Source organism: Somniosus microcephalus, chromosome 2, assembly GCF_052327205.1.
Source record: "Somniosus microcephalus isolate GS21.2 chromosome 2, FLI_Smic_1.0, whole genome shotgun sequence".
Taxonomy (NCBI): Eukaryota; Metazoa; Chordata; class Chondrichthyes; order Squaliformes; family Somniosidae; genus Somniosus; species Somniosus microcephalus.
In genome coordinates this window covers 132,637,211-132,649,408 of record NC_140988.1, presented here as the reverse complement: position 1 = coordinate 132,649,408, position 12,198 = coordinate 132,637,211, and the positions used below count along the sequence as shown (strand labels likewise).

At 45.7% G+C, this 12,198-nt stretch overlaps 1 pseudogene; it reads left to right on the top strand.

Moving 5' to 3' along the window:
- Nucleotides 1-2,466: 2,466 nt before the first annotated feature.
- On the top strand, nt 2,467-11,378 carry LOC147122958 (uncharacterized; annotated as a pseudogene).
- The last annotated feature ends 820 nt before the right edge of the window (nt 11,379-12,198 follow it).

Below are 12,198 nucleotides of genomic sequence, written 5' to 3'. Positions count from 1 at the left end.
AGTGATAGCTTTTTCATTGCTTTTGATGCTGGTATCCATTGCATCCTTCACTAGTCTGACAGCAGAAAATGAGGATGTGGTTAACCCAGCAAAACCAAGGTGTTTATATAAAAATGAGTTGAATATTGATTAACCTACAGTTGTTGACATTGATTATTTTTTGTTTAATGTCCAAACTGAACATTCCTAATCAGCATAAATTCAAAACATCACAGATCATCACCACCTGAAACATTGGTCAAAACTAAAAGATCCAACGTACATTCTTGGTGCTGTGCTAAAGTCCACTTGAATTCTAGAGTGTGCCCATGGATCTTTCAGTCTTACAAATGATTCACTGTTTATTATCATTTACCATCTTAACACCTAGATTAGCTTCAACTAATGCATAATTTAAGGGAATACAAACATTTTAATGCAGAAAAAGAGATGAGAATTTCTGTGTGGTTCTTGCTATTCTCCACCATAACTTCAGCAGAAGAGCCACAGAAATCCCAGAAAACCGATATAAACAGTATTTACGCCATTTTCCAAGATTTACGCCGAGCTTCCACTGAAGTTACAAAGGGTGATCGGGTAAATCCCCGTGGAAATTCACCCCCCAAGTTTTATGGCAAGATGTATAGAATATCTTAGTATGACCACAGTTGTCTTTTTGGGGTGCACACTATCGGAAGGATGCTGATACAATAGAGAGGGTACAGTGTAGATTTCCTACAATGCTGCCCAGTATTAGGACAGCGAGTGAATATTGTTGCAAAAGCGACAAGTGTAAAGTGTAGCACTTTAGTAAATAAAATGATAATCATCAGCCAGAATGGCCCATTCTCCTGCAATGGGGCATCAAGGTGTGGCTCTGAAATTCCTGGCTTACTGCAGGGCTGATACCCAAGAAACGGTGGAAATGGTTTCATGCAAATCAACCAGATCCTGGGATTTGGCATACAGTCAGGACCGGGGCAGATTGGCGGACAGAAGTCCCACCCTGCTGCTCTTCCAGCAGTAGACAGCAGTTCCTGGAATTTGGGCCTATTAATTTTCACAGTACCTTGTTGATCTCCTGAGGCTGCACTGCACTAAAGGATTCAAGACCATTGTCATCTTTAGGTGAGGCAAGGTTATAAAGTAGGGAAATAATTCAAATAAATGTCATGGTGCACAGACATAATTCAGTCCTTATTTTCAAGTCATATATTTAGTTCTTGATTTTGTATACTATGTTGATTTGATATTATTGGGCCTGAATTTGTGGTTGGTGGCAAAGCTAAGGCATTCGCCGTCGACATCGAATGTAAATCCGCACACCAACCTCGTGCGATCCCCCTACGTGAACTTCCTTTAAAACATTGCAGAGTTCCGTGCAGCATACTCCCTCATGGAGCCCAGGAGCGCACTGTGCGTATGTGAACCTGGAATCATGTGGGGCGTAAGAGAAGACACACCTACAAAATCTGACAGAAGGATAAGCCACACCCACAGAAGCTTCTTTCAGTCTGCAGAGATGGGTACCATTGAAATTACCTTTGTTAGTTAAATGTAAGTGCATTTTAATATTTATAAAAACCTTTTAAAACTTTCAGAAATTTTTTAAGACTTTTAAAGACTATTAAAGGGGGTTGAATTGGGCGCCTTTGTACCTCCCATTAGCGGGGGGCGCTAATGGGGCGCAAATGGCTTTGTGATCGGGCATGGCGCTGACATCGACTCCCGCCATATTCGGTGGGAATTTTACAGCGGCGCTATGGCATTGCGCCCTGATCTCCTTCGCACGGAGATCGTGATGTCATTGCCGTGCGCATTGCCCCGGTAGCGCCCCAGACCTGAAATTGACTTCCGCCCCCTGCAGCAGCGCCGGTCAAAAACACTGACAGCTGCAGGAGGCGTGCATCGGGCGGCCGGCCGCTTCGGGAGCGATGATTAAAGGCGAGCTGGCTGAGGTAAGTAAAAAAAACTTACCTTTCTTGTTCCAGTTTTTTTCGCGGGTTCCTGCCCGCGATCGATCAGCCCAGCACTCTGCTTGATGGTCCTTGGTGGTCCAGGTAGGTACTTTTTATATTGCAGAGCCTGCAGCGATGGCCCTTCCCTTTAAGGGAGTGAAGGAGCCTTTGAATACGGCAGCGCTGCACGGCCTAGTGTGCAGCACTGCTGAAGTCTCCGCCCCACCTGTTGCTGGTGCGCTCCAAGAAGGAAGTGGAGCATTTGATTTAGTAATCTACTTCCTTCTTGGAGCGCAAATGGTGAAATTTTCAAAAGTTTGAAATTGTTAGTGCCTGCCGCTAAAGTTTCAAACTTTTAAAAATTAGTGCCCCAAATGGGGCGATAGTGAATTTCGCCCCCAAAGACTTTTAAAGACTTTTAAAAATGTTACATAATTTTTAAAACTTTTAATTAAATGACAAAGTGAAATCGACAGTTTGTAAAAAGCTGAGCAAAGTAAAACTAAAGGTGTGCACTTACATAGAGAATATGGCAGTGGCAAAGATAGATGACAGGAAGAGGGCTCACAACTTCAGTGAAGATGACCTCAACACACTCCTCAATGAAGTGGAAGTGAAGCGCCAGCAACTCATCGGAAGTAAAAAGTCCAGAGCACCACATAAAGGAAGCATGTCAGCATGGAAGGGGGTTGCGCAGGCTGTTAGCGCTAACTCCACCATGCCGCGTACTGCGGAACAGTGACGCAAAAAATTCAATGACTTAACGCGATCTGCTAAAGATTGTACAGTTATAGCAATTTTAAATGTAAGACTTCATAAAATGTTGCTATAGCCAAATAGAAGAGCTTGTTTATGTGTATAGCTGCAGTCTGATTTCATTGTGCAGTCAACTAGTCTCAACTAGTCATAAAATTCAATTGCTTTGGAACATTCAGAGGCACTAAATGCTTGTAAAGGTTTTTTATCTGTATTCCACAGATTTGAGGTGTGTAATTGCAATTAGTGAACAATACCCTGTCTCCAAAGCAGCCAACTTGTCTCTTTTAACCAACAATGAAGCAAAAACTGAAGTCTAATTTTTATCTCTGTGCAGAGTAAGATGGCACATAACACCAGAGAGTGTGCCATGACAGGCAGTGGTGTGGCCATTCTGAAGGAGCAGATGGAAAAAAAAGGAAAGGCTCACTCAGCTGCTGGGTATCTGTGGCAGTTCAGTGTCTGGTGCCCAATCAGACATTGGGGTAAGGAAAGGTGAGTGTTGCATTGTTGCTCTGTCCAGCTGTATGTTTAAAACATGTTGGTTGGCTGTAAGGTCTGAAGAAAGAGAAGATGATGAAAGTGCATGCATAGCGTATGAGCTTCTGTGATGTGCCAGATCAATGTGCTTCACCATTGTAAATGTTTACTGTTTTCTTCCCACAGGTGGACAGCTGTATTTGCCAACACAGGCTCAAGAGTGCAGCGAGTTTGCGGCTGCAGAGGATGTCTTCACGGGGCCTGAAGAGGGCATTGGGGAAGGGGTTGCTGAACAAGTGCATATGGTAAGTGAAGCGGGGGAGGAAGAAGTTTTGGAGTGGTATCCACTGGAAGGGGAGAGTGTGGACCTTGGGTGGGAGGCTATGCAAACTGGTGCTGTCAGTCCTGCCCCCATGTATCACCATCAGGATGCTGATTGCTGATGTGGTGGGGGTGGGGGGTGGGGGGGCAGGGGGTGGGTGGCCCTTGACCACGATGAACCGCTGATCACCGCCTCGCCATCTCCTGGCTTCTCTGGCTCTGTGCAAGGCACAGATGAGTGTCCTTCCACAGCCAGCCTTCAAGCTGATACCGCGGGCCAAGTTGGAGAAGCAATAACACGCGAAACACAGCAGCCTGATTTTGACACTGAGGTGGAAGATTGAAGGCATGAGGCAAACAATACTCACTCAGCATGACAAAAAAACTTGACTGTCTTGCCTCTATCAGGCAGAAGATAAAGGATCATGGGGAAAATCTGTGTAACCAGTTGGCCATAAGTTCACAGATGATTACAATCACCATTGGTACACAGAGCATTTATGATCAGTTGGTCCTTATGCATCAGGCGAATAGTCAACTTAACCAGTCTCTCCTTCAACTATTTCAGTTGCAGACAACAGGTTTGGTTGTTGTATATTTGATGCCCATAGAACCTCCCTTGCCTGCTCCCAGCGCAGAAACATTGCAGACCCATGAGCCAGCAGCTGCGTCGATAATGTATGAACCAAATGTTGCCTTTCAGCAGCATCAACCCAGCCATGCGTCAACTGCATTTCATTACATCCACTATGGGATGCACTTGGATATTAGTGCCTTTTATCTTTACAGTTGCAATTTATCACTTCTTGTATTCTTCTTCTTAAAGAAGACAGTCCTCAGCAATCAGGACAGATCTATGACAGGTGGTGAACCTCCAAACCTCCACGTCATACTCAGTATGAGGAAGAAGTGGAAGATGTATTTTAAATCCTCAGAAAGAATCCATAGAAGGTACCAGAGATGAGGAACCACGAGCTCAGGATTAGTATCAACTTTTCCTGCTCTTTCTTACTTTCCTATTCTCAAACAAAAATTGCTAGCAAAGCATTTACTGAGGCTCTTTACTATGTCACTTCTTCTGAAAGCTGTATTTGAAGGCTGCTCATAATCTATCTTCCTCTTCTCTTTCTCTACACGTGCCAGATGATGGTGAGTCAGACTCCAGGGCATCCAGGCATGTCAGCACTTCACAGCACACAGCATCACTTACTCACTCCTTCCCAAACATTAACTTGGACGCATCCATCCTGGGAGATTTCAAGAGTGGGCCAGGAGAGTGCATTGCGTGAAATTCAAAGCAAGAAGGACCGGGAGCAGCTACTGCCAGCATGAAATGAAGAGTAACTTTCTGTCCAGAGAGTCAGCTTGTATCAGGTCTCAGCTGTTGAGCCTGGGGAAGCTTGATCTCATGGGTCATGCTTTCTGAGCATTGAACCTTGGTGCAGGCATTGGGGGCAGTTTTAGATTTTGGTGTAGGTGGAGGAGTCCACTAGTTGGATATCCCATACCATGCAAGATTCTTTTGCAATACTAATCCACCATATGGAGCTTGTGGCAATTTGAGGGGCATCTGCATGGGGTTGCTCCCCATGCTACCATTATGGCCTAGGACTCCAGAGTAGCTGTAAGTTCCAGGCTTAACATGATTGCCGATTGCTGATGGAGAACCTTGAGGGAAGGGTTTGCTGATCTCTTTGGCACCAGTAGGTCCATTGTCATGACCATCAGTGTCCATGGGAAGGCAGGAGCAAGGATGATGGTGCTGTCTCTCAATATACTGACACATCCAGACCCTCCTGCCAGTTCCCTCCAATGCCTGCACAAGTGTCAGAAAGCTTGCAAGGCCAGGCTGCTCATGCAACGCATTCGACAATGGGGGTGACACAGCCTGCGGGAGGTCTGTCTCAGGTCTCAGCTGTTGAGTAGGCCAAGAGGCTCCTACTGACACACAGCAGCCAGCCACCTCATGCACTCCAGGCACTGGGTAGAACCTAAATGAAGCACCAGATTAGGGGCACACTTCAAACATGGCCAAAGTAAAGCACCACAGTCAATCTTTAGTGTTCCTGTCAAATGTTGGAAGCAGGTTTCAACAGGTGGCATGGACGGCAGATTTGTGAGTTACATTAATAAGCGATGGCATTATTGTTGAAGGCATATTTACGGAGGGAATGGGGTAGATTTAGTCAGGACTGTTAATGCAGTGGGCACATTTATTAGTTACGAGAGGCTGTCCTGCATGAGAGCTGTAAGAATTTTTCTCAAAGCGCAAAAGGCTTTCTTATGCTGCCTTTTCATACTGCTGCAATTCCTCTCAGTTGTCCCCTTGTTTTGCTGAGGGCCTTCCTCCTCCATAACCCCACTATTCAAGAAAGGAGAGAGAGAGAAAACAGGGAACTACAGACTACTTAACCTGACACCAGTCGTCAAGAAAATGCTGGAATCCATTATTAAGGAAGTGGTAACAGGACACTTAAAAAATCAATACTGAAGAGGACTGCAACAAATTACTAGACATTAACAAACTTGCAGAATGGGCATATAATTGACAAATGAATTTCGACATAATGAGGTATTTCATTATTTTAAGAAAAATAAGGAGGTCACATATTACTTGGAAAATCAGAATCTAATTGGGGTAGAGGAGCAAAGGGATCTGGGAGTACAAATACACAAATCACTAAATGTAGCGACACAGGTTAACAAGGCCATAAAAAAAAGCAAACTAAGCACTGGGGTTTATTTCTAGTGGGATAGAATTGAAAAGTAGCGAGGTTATGCTAAACTTGAATCGAACCTTGGTTAGACCACACTTGGAGTACTGTGTATAGTTCTGGCTGTCATATTATAAAAAGGATATAGAGGCACTGGAGAGGGTGCAAAAAAGATTTACAAGGATGATACCAGAACTGCGAGGTTATACCTATCAGGAAACGATGAACAGGCTGGGTTTCTTTTCTCTTCAAAAGGTCTTTAAAATTATGAAGGTTTTGACAGAGTAGACACAGAGAGGCCGAGAAATTGGATAAGTCCCGAAAATGGGCATGGGCAGCGTGAAGCGGGATGTGCCCACACCCATTCAAAGTGTGCAGGCAGCACGCATACTTCTTGCTGTCTGCTCATTACAATGATTGCAGCGCTGATCTCAACGCTAAACGTGCTGCTGATTGGCTTAGCGCTGAACAGTGGGGCCAATATCTGGTGCAGTCTACTGGCAAAAAAAATTTGGCCTCAGCTCTCTGCACTACTTAAAGGGAGATGCTTTGTTGCAAAAACACCCCATTGTCAATGTGGATAAATCCATGGCCCAACAGGCAAGAGAGAGGGCGAGGAGATTTTTGAATATGGCACTGGAGGCCTTGGTCCTGGGGGTTCAAGACGAAGTCAGGTCCTCTACCCACAGGAGGGCAGGAGGCCTTCCAGGCAGAACAGCAGAAGGAGGTGGGAGGAGATAGCTGAAGCTGTCAATGCGCCGAGTGTTGTCCCCAGGACCTGGATACAATCCCACAAGATGTTTAATGACCTCACACGAGTGGTCAAGGTGAGTGAATGCAACTTCAAATGTCATATCCCACCATCTGCACCACTAGCTTCACACACTGCTCAATGCACCACACCACTACTAATCACTTACCAACAATCTCTAGCAATCAACATTCATAGCTCACAATCATTGCTTCACCTCGCCCTCACACACTTACCACTGCTGCAAGACTCACACGTAAATCTCATACCTTGCACATAATGCCAGCTATTAAACCATGGCGGGCACATCACCCAAACATATTACACCACACTCACTGACATACTTCCCTCCTGCAGGCAAAAATGGCTCATACCCACCAGGAGCAGCAGTAGACAGGCAGAGGGGAAGCCCGACTGTAGAACTTCACAAAGCTGGAGATCATTGGAGGGGCCATTACTGAGTCTGTGGCGAGTGGCGAAGTTGAAAGCATTGCTGAGGATGAGGGTATGCTCTTACCTAATTCTTCTCACATCCCACTTCCCCCTCATCCCACAATCTATTCTCAGATAGAAGCTGCTGATGGTGTATGCATGGATATCTTGCTTTTCCCCACTCCCCTCACCACAACCAGACCCTTTTTTTTCCTTTCAGATACCAAAGAAGTCCCACCAGCCCAGCCTATCCCCGAAGTAATGGAGAAGGAGAGTGAAGGAGAAGAAGAGGCACCTTCACTCCATCTGACACACACAGGCACCAGCTCAGAAAATGGCACTGCACAGACTATAGAGGGAGAATAGAGGCGGGATCTGCACATGGTGAGTCACCAGGTATGAGTGGGTTACAGCTAGGCTGGGGAAAGGGTAGCTTGGGAGCCAGCTCACCGGAGATCACGCACAAGTTCTGCTGCACAGGACTTAGATGATGACCTCGATGGGGTGGTCTTCCAAAGAAGAAATTCAAGAAAGGAGAGAGAGAGAAAATGGGGAACTACAGGCCAGTTAGCCTGATATCAGTCGTTGAGAAAATGCTGGAATCCATTATTAAGGAAGTGGTAACAGGGCATGTAGCAAATCATAATATGATTAGGCAGAGTCAACATGGTTTTATGAAAGGGAAATCGTGTTTAGCAAATTTATTAGAGATTTTTGAGGATGTAACTAGTAGGGTAGATAAAGGGGAACCAGTGGATGTAGTATATTTGGATTTCCAAAAGGCATTTGATAAGGTGCCACATAAAAGGTTGCTATGCAAGATAAAGGATCATGGGGTTGGAGGTAATATATTAGCATGGATAGAGGATTGATTAACAGACAGAAAACAGAGTAGGGATAAACGGGTCATTTTCAGGTTAGCAGACTGTAACTAGTGGGGTGCCGCAAGGATCAGTGTTGGGGCCTCAGCTATTTACAATCTATATTAATGACTTAGATGAAGGGACCGAGTGTAATGTATTTAAGTTTGCTGATGATACAAAGCTAGGTGGAAAAGAAAGCTGTGAGGAGGACACAAAGTGCCGCAAAGGAATATAGACATGTTACATGAGTGGGCAATAAGGTTGCAGATGGAGTATAATGTGGGGAAATGTGAGGTTATTCACTTTGGTTGGAAGAATAGAAAAACAGAATATTTTTTAAATGGTGAGAAACTATTAAATGTTGGTGTTCAGAGAGATTTAGGTGTCCTTGTACAGGAAACACAGAATGTTAGCAAGCTGAGTCTTTGAGTATATTCAAGGCTGAGATAGATAGATTTTTGGACTCCAGGGGAATCAAGGGATATGGGGATCGGGCGAGAAAGTGGAGTTGAGGTCGAAGATCAGACATGATCTTATTGAATAGTGGAGCAGGCTCGAAGGGCTGTATGGCCTACTCCTGCTCCTAATTCTCATATTCTTATATTCTTATTAAGGGTGATGGACATGCACACAGAATTGCTAGGTGCAATGGCAAGCCTGTCAGAGAGCCTCTTGTCAGTGTCAAGGAGCATGGAGGAGTCCGGATCCAACATGGCATGGGGTTTTGCGTGGAGCTTGGAGCCCATGATTTCCAGGATGGAAGTGGTGGGCAACTCCAGGAGAGACTTTGTGGACCCAGCCATGATGCTGCGTGTGCTGGGTGATGTTGCACCTTCCATTGCAGCACACCCAATGCCTCAGCGCTGCAGTGGAAGCTCAGACTTCTCTCCTGCAGTTGCAGCTTGCTGCCGTGCAAGCTCAGACTGCTGCCAAGTGTGGAAAGGGTCTTACAGGGTGTCACAGCAGTCCAGTAATCTGTCTCCCAACAGATGGCTAGGAATGCTGTGGGGCTGCGCCAGGGACATGACAGAGGCTCTGAGGAGCAAGAAACTGCTCTCCTCTCTCAGGATGACAGCATTCCTGCTCCCACCACTGCTACTCCGTCAGTGCCTTTGCTGCTGCCTTTCATCCAGCCAGCCCAGAGCTGCTCAAGGTTGTCCTGCAAGGCCATCTGCAGTCTCCCCCACTGAAAGTCAGCAGCCTTCCACCAGCCGTGCTGCAGCCACTGGTGGAGCACTGTGTTGGAGCACTAGAGTAGGAAAAGGAACACAAAAGAGAGACACTAAGGGAATGCACAGGGGTGATTAGATGACGTTATAGTTTTGATTTGTAATTGATAAATTTATAAATTTTGTTTGGAATGTTTGTTTACAGCTTTGTGCCCAGGAGGACACTGTGATGTTCCCATACCAAGCGATGGGAACGTGGGGAAGTGGTGAGCAACAGGGATCTGGGGTTTCATTCATTGGAACCGGAGTCTGTTGAGGTGCTCACAGACAGCCCGTCCGGAACGGGGGTCTGCTGCTTGCCTCCTCCCTTCCTTCTCCTGCTCCTCTTCCTTCTTTTCCTCCTCCTGCTCTTCCTCATCTTCCTCCTCCTCCTCCTCCACCATGCTGGCAAGGGCAGCGTGCACATGATAGCCAAGTTGTGGAACATGCAGAAGACCACCACGAAATGGGACAGCCGCTCTGGCATGTACTAGAGTGCTCCTCCCAAGCGGGCAAGGCAGCGGAACTGTTGCTTCAGCACCCTGATTGTCTGCTCGATGAGGTTTCTTGTGGCAGCATGGCTCTCATTATATGAGTGCTGGCCACGAGTGATGGGGTTGCGGAGGGGAATCATCAGCCAGGTGCAGAGCGGATAGCCCTTGTCTCTGAGTGGCCACCCTTGGGTTTGATGTGGTGGCTGGAAGATTGCTGGCACAGTGGACTGGCGCAGGTTGAAGGCATGCTGACTGCCTCCACCCCATCTCACCTCACATACTCGAGCGGAAGGGTGACTGCAAGTGGAGCCCCTATAATTGGGAACAAGTGGTGTGACCAGAATCTTTTAAATCAGAAGCAAGGTGTCCTCCACTTGCAGCACCACTCCCTGTCACCTCACCAACTTTAAATAACTGTAGAAAGCTCCAAACAGTTGCCCAAACTATCACAGAGTCATTAGAAATCAAAAAGCAAAGCAGCTGCAAGTTGTTGATGATCCCTTTAAATAGCGCTGGTGGGGGGTCCTTCCTGCCGCTGAACGCATGTTCAGCTGGCCATGATTTGGAGAGGGCGTTGAATGGAGCGGCGATGTCCAAAATAGCAGGCCATGCATCAAATCAGCATTGCACACTAATTGACGTCACAGTCTGCCTCATTTCCATATCTGCAGCAAGCACAGGCAGTGCTGCCAACCTGCCCAAAATGGCGGCTGCCACGAGATCCACCGGAAGTGGGCAGAAGTGAGGCGGCCATCATTTTTTCATCCAAACTAGCCTTATCGGCCGGCACAAACGGGCTGAATTTCACGGCTAGAGGGTGTTTTCACTTGTGGGGAAGAGCAAAATATAAGCCATCAATATAAGATAGTCACCTAGAAATCAAATAGGGAATTCAGAAGAAACTTCTTTACCCAGAGAGTGGTGAGAATGTGGAACTCACTACCACAGGGAATGGTTGAGGTGAATAAAATAGATGCATTTAAGGGGAAGCTAGATAAGCATATGAGGGAGAAAGAAATAGAGGTTTATTCTGAATAGGAAAGGATTGGAGGAGGCTCGAGTGGAGCATAAATGCCGGCATGGACTGACTGGGCCGAATGGCCTGTTTTTGTGTCGTATATTCTATGTAATTCTATGTAAGTTGTAAGTACCTTGCAACTTGTGGCATATTTCAATCACAGCCCCTATAGTGAATTGAAGCCTCTCCAGGCACAGTTTCTAAGGACAAATGGAGGTATTTGTGGCTCTGCTTGTATATTCTATCATGGGCTTTACTGACAGATGGGTGCAGAGTGTCTCTGGTGTAGATGCCTGGATCTTTCTCTTGATCCTCCCCTTTTTCTTCCAAAAAGCAAAGATCTAAGGACCAATTCTCTGAGGCCTTGCCAGTGGAAAACTGAACATCCAAACCTGAGCAACTGATTTGTGGGGTGGTCAACTTTCTGACAGGCTGTTTGAGGACTGAAAGTGAAGCCACACCACTGACATACATGGGCCTTATTTCAATTAGCTTGGAAAGGTTCCACACAAAGTATTTGAGCAACTCTCACCATGTTCTAAACCCATATGAATTGGATGCATGGGAGTCCTGGGCTTGGCATGCTCAAGCAGCCTTCTTAAAATAAGATGGCAATTTCACTTGTTGGTAATACTGGTAAAAGTCTTTTTTTTGTTGCAATTTTAGTTACATTTTGCTGCATTTTGCTGGGCAATCTGCCATTTTTGCAAGTTTATCCAACCAATATTTTCCTTATTTTCTTCTTAATTGCTGCTTGCACATAAATTGCATCACTCAAAGTGATAAGATTAGTTGTTCCTTTTGGAGTATTGAACATGCTATAGGAGAACTGTAGTGTGTTAAGTCTGTGTGTTATAATGAGAATTATTACACAGACCACAAGAGTAAATTTTAACAGGTCTTTACTAGTCGAAGGTCAGGGTGGAACTGCCCAATAAATCATTACACAGCACTTATATACCGGTGTGGTCACCACCGGTATTACAGTATACCGCAGCCAAGATAAAGTAGTGCAACCCTTAAAATAGTTCTCTTAAAGGTGGAACGGTTACATACACTACAATCCTCCCTTTTTAGCTTAACAGTATATATTCCCCATTAAACATAACATACTAACATATATACACAACTTCATGTAAAAACAGTTCACAGATTCAGTCTCTGAGGCGGCGCCTCCTGCGCCTCCTGACTCGGTCCGGATAACGCCTCGGTGGTGTAGTAGTT